Source organism: Scleropages formosus, chromosome 3, assembly GCF_900964775.1.
Source record: "Scleropages formosus chromosome 3, fSclFor1.1, whole genome shotgun sequence".
Taxonomy (NCBI): Eukaryota; Metazoa; Chordata; class Actinopteri; order Osteoglossiformes; family Osteoglossidae; genus Scleropages; species Scleropages formosus.
In genome coordinates this window covers 24,742,307-24,751,682 of record NC_041808.1, presented here as the reverse complement: position 1 = coordinate 24,751,682, position 9,376 = coordinate 24,742,307, and positions in this window count along the sequence as shown.

Genomic DNA, 9,376 nt, shown 5'->3' with positions numbered 1-9,376 from the left:
CATTATTAAAAATACTGTTCATTCAAACAATGCCAACATAACCCCTACTCAGCCATCTCAGAATTGTTCCTCCAGTTTGCCCCCTTAGAAAGGTCTAGATGCTGTTTCTGGAAGATGCAAGTGTCCTCACGTCGAGTGTCTGTGCTTTACCCTCTCGTGCAGCGTCACCGACCGTGTTGGGAACAAAAAAATACCGTGTAATAACAGCAGCATTGTGTTCAGCTCTTGCACAGAGGCTATTTTTGTGAGTTTTGGGGGGGTCCCGATCGAAATTGATCCTTTCGATCAATCCATCTCTCTGACATCTATACACTTTATAAAGTGAAGAAGGAGCAAGGAGGAGGAGTGCTGCTCGGAAACGCACAGCCGTGACCGCGCTCCCCGACGTGACCCTGGCCTACCAAAGCACAGCTGTTCCTAAATACAGTTCGATGTTGTTTGTCCGCAGAAAATCTGGGAGAATCTAGTGTGTGCTGGCAGCATGCTGACTATAACAGATATATTTATTTTCCTCTTCTTTGTTCTCTTCATTTTTGGACAAATATTGTTAGCGTTTTTGCCCTCAATGAGGACTGTACGGCCCTTTCCGCGTTTGTTTTCAACCTGCGTGTAGAGCTGCGCATCTAGCTTAGCTTATTTTTGTACATATATAGATATATAACAGGAACATCTTTGTGTGGCACACGGTTGCTTTCCTTGGATTCTTCTTGTTTGTTTATTTGTTTGTTTACTTGTTTATTTTTTGTTTTTTTTTCCTCCTGTGCTGGAGTTGGAAAAAAAAAAATGCTTGATGTGAGAGAATCTCTATGTGATTTATTGGAATAAACACACATGTATAAGCTGGTGAAGGAGTGGCCTGTCCTGAGAAACAGTCACTTGCTCACATGTACACTTAATTTTCAAATATATCTGTGTCAGTTCATAAAATTGAAATTATAATGAAATTATTAAATTACATAATTGTAATGGAAATGATATGGATATAACACATACTACAGATGCTGTACAACGCTAACAAAAATTAAAAATATGTGTCCTACAGGGAAAAAACACACTTTTCCCATATGGACTGATTTGACAGAACTAAAAGCATTTGAAATGTACCTTGATCAAGGCACTTACACTGAAATGATAAATTACAAATACAAACATAAAAGGGTAAATCAGTGTGACGTTGCCTTGGTACAAGGACGTGGTTAACAACAATTATATGGTCCCAAATGAGGAGGAACGAACTGGAGGAACGTGTGAAAAAGAGCGCGTAAAGGGGAGTCGTGTAGCTGTGCACGTTTCGAATAGATACACAGCGCCACCTCGTGGCCGCTTTCATTATTAGCGCTATCCTTCCTAATAAATGATGTACTGCAGGGAGGGGGAAACAACCGCGCCCTCTGCTGTCCATCGGAGGTGTTGACACCGTGTTTGGTGACGGTCCCTTAACGTTTACCTGTATTCATTTAGCAGTCGCTTTTCTCCAAAGCGACGTAGACCTCAGAGAAATAAAATTTGTGCATTACATTAGGAGAGAGAGACATAGTTACAGACATGTGATTCCTAAGTTAACCTAAGTTTGTTTCTTTCCACTTGATGCACCGATGTTCAGCGCAGGAGTAAGTGCGCAACTCGGGATAGACTAATCCTGATCACCTTCCGACAATTTTTTTTTAAAAAGAGGTGCACAAACATTTACATACAATGCAGGAGTAGCGGCTGTGTAAAGGCTTATCTGGGTATGATGATAAAGTCACAGTGCTTGAACATTTACGCCATGCATGAGCTGGAGAGATCTTGGGCGAAGTGAGTCCAGAAAAGGTGAGTTTTCAGACCTTTCTTGAATTTAGACAGAGGTTCAGCAGTTCTGAGTGAGAGGGGGAGGTCATTCTAACACAACGGAGCCAGAACCGAGAACCTTCGCACTTTACTTTTCGTGCGCAGAACCTCTAAGCGAGCAGAAGTAGACGAGCGAAGGGGTCTAATTGGGCTGTAGCGGTTGATCAAGTCTTGTAAATCGCTGGGAGCAGTTCTTTTGATGCATTTGTAGACAATAACCAGGGTCTTGAATTTGATCCAGGCAGCTATAGGAAGCCAGTGCATAGAAACAAGTAGAGGAGATACACGGGAGAGCTTTGGCAAATCAAACACAACTCGTGCAGCAGCATTCTGTAGAAGCTGCAGAGGTTTGATGGCATTAGCAGGAAGGCCACACAGAAGAGAGTTACAATAGTCCAGATGGGAAGTCACCATGGCCTGGACAAGTAGTTGAGCAGAGTCAATTGTGAGGTAAGGATGGATCCTACGAATATTATGCAGGATGTATCTGCAGGACCGGGTCGTGGCTTCCATATGTTGAGAGAATAACAGACTCTTAGCCAAGGAGCTAGGCGAAATGAGTGAGCTGTCCAATTTGATTGATAGATTGCGACAGGAGGACAGGCCAGCTGGGAGGTAAAGAATCTCTGTTTTGGAGAGGTTGAGTTGGAGGTGGTGATCAGACATCCATGAAAAGATGTTCGACAGGCAGGCAGTAATGCGTGCAGAAATGTCTGACGCGTCAGGTGGAAAGGAGCGGAAGAGCTGGGTATCATCAGCATAGCAGTGGTATTTGAACCCATGGGTGGCAATAACTGGGCCGAGGGAGGAGGTGTAGAGAAGAGAAGAGAAGAGAAGAGAAGAGAAGAGAAGAGAAGAGAAGAGAACCCAGTACTGAGCCCTGCAGGACACCAGTTGAGACAGGAAGAGGAGAAGAACGAGAGCTCCGTCAGACCACTTGATAGGATCTGTCAGATAGGTAGGACTCGAACCATTTTAGTGCCATTCCTTTGATCCCAAGCTGACTAAGAGAGGAAAGTAGAATCCGATGGTTGACAGTGTCGAATGCTGCAGACAGATCAAGGAGGATGAGGGCCAAGGAGAAGGAGGCGGCTCTAGCCGACTGGAGAGCATCAGACGCTGCCAGGAGCACTGTCTCCGTGGAGTGACCAACTTTGAAACCAGGCTGATATCCATGAAGGAGATGTTTTCAGGTGAGGAATTCAGATAGTTGATCACAGGCCGCGTGCTCTAGAGTTTTAGACAGGAAGGAGAGGAGGGAGACTGATCTGTAATTTCGGACTGAGTTAGGATCCAGAGAGAGTTTCTTTACCAGAGGTGAAATGAGAGCAGTTTTGAAGGCAGATGGGGAGTAGCCAGAGGAGAGCGAGCAGTTGATGATCTTAGAGATGAAGGTGGAGAGTTGCGGGGAGATGGTCTGTAGGAGTGACGATGGGATCGAATCGAGCGAGCTGGTGGCGGCTCTGTGTGATATTAGGAGGTCGGAGATTTCAGATTCGGAGAGCGGTTTAAATTCGGAGAGCATGACTTCGCAAGGAGGTCCAGTGTGAACCGGGTAGGGTGATGCTGAGAACTTGTCTCTGAAAAACAAAGCAAAGTCATCAGCAGTGAGAGAAGAAGGAGGAGGAGGTGGTGGAGGACACAGAAGGGATGAGAAGAGTCTGTGTGGTTTTTAGTTGCAGACTCTATTTTTTGGGGGAAGAAGGTAGTTTTAGCTGAGGAGACGGTAGAGTGAAAGGTAGCTAAGAGTTGTTTGTAGGTATCCAGCTCCGTGTGAGTGTTGGATTTTCGTCATTTTTCTCTGCAGCCCGGAGTTTGGTCTTGTTAGCACGTTATGTATCAATCAGCCATGGGTGGCAGTGGGATGTGCTGATCTGGAAGACAGTGGACAGAGAAAGGCAAGGGAGGAAGACAGAGCAGAGAGGAAAGTGTTAGTGGCATCGCTGTCCCCTAAATTTACATTTAATTTATATTACATGACTTCTCTTAGCTGATGCTTTTCTCCAAAGCGACTTACAGTGTTAAACCACCTACAGTTATTTGCCCAATTATACAGGTGGATCATTTTTATTAGGGTAAATATCTTGCTCAAGGGAACTACAGCTGGTTGTAGGATTCAGACCTGCAACCTTTTGGTACAAAGGCAGCAGCTGTTAGCAATACACTACCAGATATCTCATTAAATTGAATATATACTGTATATAATTAATGAGTATAATGGTAAAACACATTTAAAAGTGATTGCATGAAAAACATACAATTTAATTCCATTTAATAACTTCAGCACCAAAGTATAACATTACAATACATACTGTCAGCACAAGTTTATTTGCATGCATTTCTAATTCAATTCAGCACCGTGACCTGGGACATCACTCTTATAGGAGATGTGTGTGGAAATGGTATATAAATATATATAATGATGATAAAGAATGAATATTTAATTGAGATATGCTAAATTGCCCAATGTTAGTATCAAAATAAGTGGAGTTCCTTCTAGGAAATGGAAACTTTTCATGGAATGGAAAATCTATGATTATAAATTTACACATTTATAGCAGAATTAGTTAACTGCACTGTAATCTAAATAATTTTTATAGAATAGCTTTATTCTGCAACGTGACTGAGACAATATGTATAGCTAAGTCAGCGACCATGTGGACTTGCAGTAAGGATGGGGAATCTTAGCTCACACTGTCCTCAGCTGTCCTCCAAGTCTGCTGTCCTCCAGCTCCTGTTGCTTCCATTCCTCTGAGCTGAGAGCAGAAGCAAACACCTGCTGTGCTCCATTTGGACAGGAGACAAGTGGACAAGAAAGAAGAGAAAGACAAGGAAATTTGTGCCTTTCAGAGGCTGGAGACAGTAAAGTGAAACTTTTTTCTTCAATTCTGATGCCTTCAAAATCAAGTTTCTCTTTCAGATTTGAGATCTCAGCACTGAGTTTCCTTTCCACGCGGTTGTCCTAATAGTTCACTTTCTCTTCCACTTTGTTGGTTGTTTCATTGTGTTTCTCTTCCAGTTTTGTTGCCTGGTCAGTAAGTTTCTCTTTCACTTCAAGGAGCTCATCAATAAATTTCTGTTCCACTTTATTGACTTCATCACTAAGTATCTCCTCCAAGTTCATCTTCTCACTGTCTCTTTCACTTTCTTGGTGTCTCCATAACATTCCTCCTCTAGGTCAGAAGTTTGGGCAGTAATTTTCTCTTTGACTTTAAGGGCACCAGAACTATATTTCACTTCCACTTTGCGGGTCTGGTCAGTGAGTGTCTCTGTTAGGTTTGGAGTCTCACCAGAAAGCTTCTCTTTTGGCCTCAGGATCTCAGCACTCATCTCCTGCACTAATGGTGCCTTGTGAGATGGGCTTTCATCTGTTCCAAAGCCTCTTTCAGGTACCAGATCTCCTGCAGGATCTCCTAGCAAGGAGGTTGAACCTGGCTGTTGGGATCAATTCTTCTCTACCAGGCATTTTTCCTGGAGTCACTTGTCTGTACTTCGCTCTCTTGGTTCCTCTTTCTGTTCACCCTGCATACAAAGGCAGCAGCAACCGGTACCTCTTATTGAATAATCCAAAGGAAACTCCTGATTACTGTGTACCTTCTAATGTGGAAAGAGACTGAAATTATTAGACAGATGATATACATACACAGTTATTATCGTCTGAGGAAGCCGCCGTCATTTACATTCACAAGACGATAACTCATGATACCTTTCCATAAATCCAAATCATTAATAACCACTCGTAAAGTGCATGGACATAGAGGTCCAGAGCCTATCCTGGAAGCAGAGTGTGTGAGATAAGGGTACACCGTGGACGGGACATGGGCCCACATACAAATTCATACACAGACACAAAGATCAATTTAAGAGTCACCAGTCTATCCGAAGACTCAGTGTTAATGATGTTAAGAAGCCCAACATGCTTTGTTTCAAAAACTCTGAAAATCTACACAAAGTGCAAGAAGATCATTTCCAATAAGAGTGTGAGACGCATCCAACGGTACTTTTGCCCTCCTCTTTCTCAGCGCAGACCTGTCCCTCGGGTGGATCAGTATCCCACCTGACAGGTGACAGCCATGCAAGCAATCACCTGAAAACATCATGTTTATAGTCATAATATGGTCATCAATAAGCCTATGTTTATGCATATTTCATTGTCAATGTCATTTAGGGCTGTAGTCCGAAGAACCTCTCAGGATCTCCACTGTCTTCAGATGATTTGATGAGAATCAGTTGATTTCGGCGGTGCCGCTGCTTCGGGGAGCTGTGCAGTGTGTGTTTGTGCGGCTGCTCTGTGTGGAAAGGTTCTTCTTGCTAATTTCGTTCACCCTCAACAGACGGAACACTATCTGGTAAAGAACTGACACTGTGCTTGTCCATTCTCTTATCGTGCTGTGGGAGGTGTCAGACTGGGCACCGATATTTCACACAGGTGAAATATAAAGCAGGTCACAGCTAAGGGGCTTTCTATGCCTGTTCTCTCCCTTGCAACACTTGTATTTGTGATTGATCTACTCATTGATTACCTGAATTATTCACTGATTTGCCACCTATCCATGGGACACACACAAATAAATTTGTAATATATGAAAATCAGAATCAGAATGAGGTTTTATTTGCCAAGCGTGCTGACACACAGAAGGAATTTCCTTTGATGCTTGGTGCTTTCAGTATTACAGACAATAGACAAGACAGACAGTTGACACAGACACAAAATAAATAGCATAATTACAGAGTAAAAGAAATAAATACAAAAAAAAAAGAAACTACAAAGTGATGGGATATATTGTACTGATAGGAGACCTATAGGGGAGTGTACAGTAACTGTTCATGAGGGTGATGGCCTGAGGGAAAAATCAGTTTTTGTGTCTTGTTGTTCTGGCGCACACAGTGCTCTGTAAAGCCTGCCAGAGGGGAGAGTGTGAAGAGTTTGTGCCCGGGGTGTGTGGGATCAGTGACAATTTTCCTCATTCTGAACTTGTACGAGGGGGTGCAGCGGCGCAGCGGGTTTGGCCAGGTCCTGCTCCCTGACGGATCTGGGGTTCGAGTCCTGCTTGCGGTGCCTTGTGATGGACTGGTGCCTCGTCCTGGGTGTGTCCTCACACCCTGCGCTTGCCGGGCTAGGCCCTGGCTCGCTGCAACCCTGCTTGGGACAAGCAGCTTCAGCCAGTGTGTGTGTGTGTGTGTGTGTGTGTGTGTGTGTGTGTGTATGATGTGCATTTACCCCAAAAACAACCATATTGCTGTAAGACCAATAATACCTTAAAAATGCATAAACTTTAATTTATGCGTGTTGGTTTATTCTACGGTATGATCTACATTTTCTGAAAATATAATTTCTGAAATATGATAAGATTATAATTTAACATTATCCAAATGATTTACTGAAGAAGAGATAATAAAAGCATTTTAAAGTACTTAATTTTGTTTATCTGTATTGTGCTCGAGCATCTACGTATTTACACGTATGTAGAGATTAGAGGACAAAAGGACCACGCGACCCTACTATTACGTAATACTGTACTACGTTAAAGGGAAGACGAATTGTGACGCTCGTGTGGAAATAGCGCCCTCGTGTGGCTATTTAACCACATTCACATAAAATCTAACTGATTTTAATACTCAATGGTGTCTTTCTTAAACGTACTTCTTAAAAATTGAGAACTTCCTAAGTGCGGTACAGCCAAATGTCAGTTTTTTTCCTCTCTACTCTCTTTACACACTTTATTCACAGTAAAAAATTTTCATGAAAGGATGACCATCTGAATAAAAGCCACTTTTTTTGCTCATTCGAACAATGAAAAAGTTTTTTTTCCCCAAATCCCACTGATTGTTTCTTTAAATTTTGTTAATAAAAGCAATTAAACATGTAACCAAGAAATATGCCTTTAAGTTTTCTAAAAAGAGTTTTGACTTGTATAACACACTGCAATATTAATGGAAAATTGTCTGTTAATAAAAAATAATATTTATAAAAGTACAAAGTAGTTAAGAAAAGGAAATTAAATTCAATTATATTCCTAATACAACTTTTTTCTCCTTACCACCTAAACAGCACATAAGAAATTATATAGTTAGGCAATTCCAAACATTTGGAATCATGGGAAAACACTACTGTCATTCAGCAAGTGTCTGAAATCGGTGAAAACAACACCAACCATCAGTACTGCAGAGATACAGCCAGCAAACAAACAACGGGTCAATGCCTTCAAAATCAGAAAAGCACACATTTAAACTGTGAGAAAAAGGCTTCTCCTTACATGTGCCTGCAGGTTAAAAGTGGGTTAAGGAGGACTGGCGATGTAGTGGTGGGGCTAATTGTCTTAAAGCATCTGGATACCACCTCTAAAGCAGTACCCATGAGTTCTTACCATGTAATTATGAAATTAACACTAAGTCACACTGTTTAAAGGTGTCAGCTAAATAAAGAGTAAGTGCTGCTCCTTGTTGCACTAAGTGCTTTGGTGCCATCACGTGGAGGAAGGCACTTATCAGACTACACATACATCCACTTATTAATGAAGACACTTACACAAAATAAGATAAACATGAATATTATGACAAAAAATAGCCTTACATTACCTGACAGCTTTGGCTGGAACTGAAAATTAACTCTGTGATATCAAATGGTGCTTGCCAGTAGCGTTTTTTCCCAAACTGAAAGCTCTTCACATTATATAACACAAGTTAAAGCATCTTATGAAGGTTAAAGGTCGGAGTGAGCGGGTGATCTTTTCGGAACACTGTCAGCATTTACAGCCGTAAGCCCTTCTGTCTGGCACTGCGTGGGAATATGAAGAAACTGGAAGCCCACAGGACATGAACTTATGAGCTTATAACATAGCATGCTTCAAATTCATCTTTACATTTATAAACAGACAAGCGCTCATTAAATTTAACAAAAGTTTTATACTTTAAACTCTTTCTGTACAGATCTGGTGCTGCAGGTGGTGTGGTTGGAGCGCTCACCTGACAACATGAAGACATGGTGGGTTTGAATCCCACAGCAGAATCCCACCTCATGCTGTAGCACTGCAAGGTACTTAGCCTGAACGGATACAGGGAGAATACATTGCAGAATAAATGAGTAAATAACTAAACTCTGCTACCAAATCTTATAAGATCCCTTTCTCTTAAGCCTTGTTTGTGACAGCTTAACTTTGTAGATGTTAGAGCTGCTGCCTTTGGACCCAAAGGTCACGGGTTCTTTTCTCACCTCCAGCTGTAGGACCCTTGAGCAAGGTACTTACCCTAAAGTATTCCCGTAGAATTACCCAGCTGTATAAATAATTGAAAGTAGCTTTACATTGCAAGTTGCTTTGGAGAAAAGCATCAGATAAATATAAATGTGTGTAGTCCTAGGTTGATCATGTTAGTTGCAGCACAATATTTCATTCTGAACTCTCATAATCTAAGTCTGAAATTATCACTTAGCTTCGCTCCGAACGTTGAGCAAAGGTTTCTGCTAAACTAAATATATGACTGTAAAACTGCATCAGCAGTATTCATTACAACTCTTCCCCAGGACTGTTTAGGTGTGTGTGAAAAC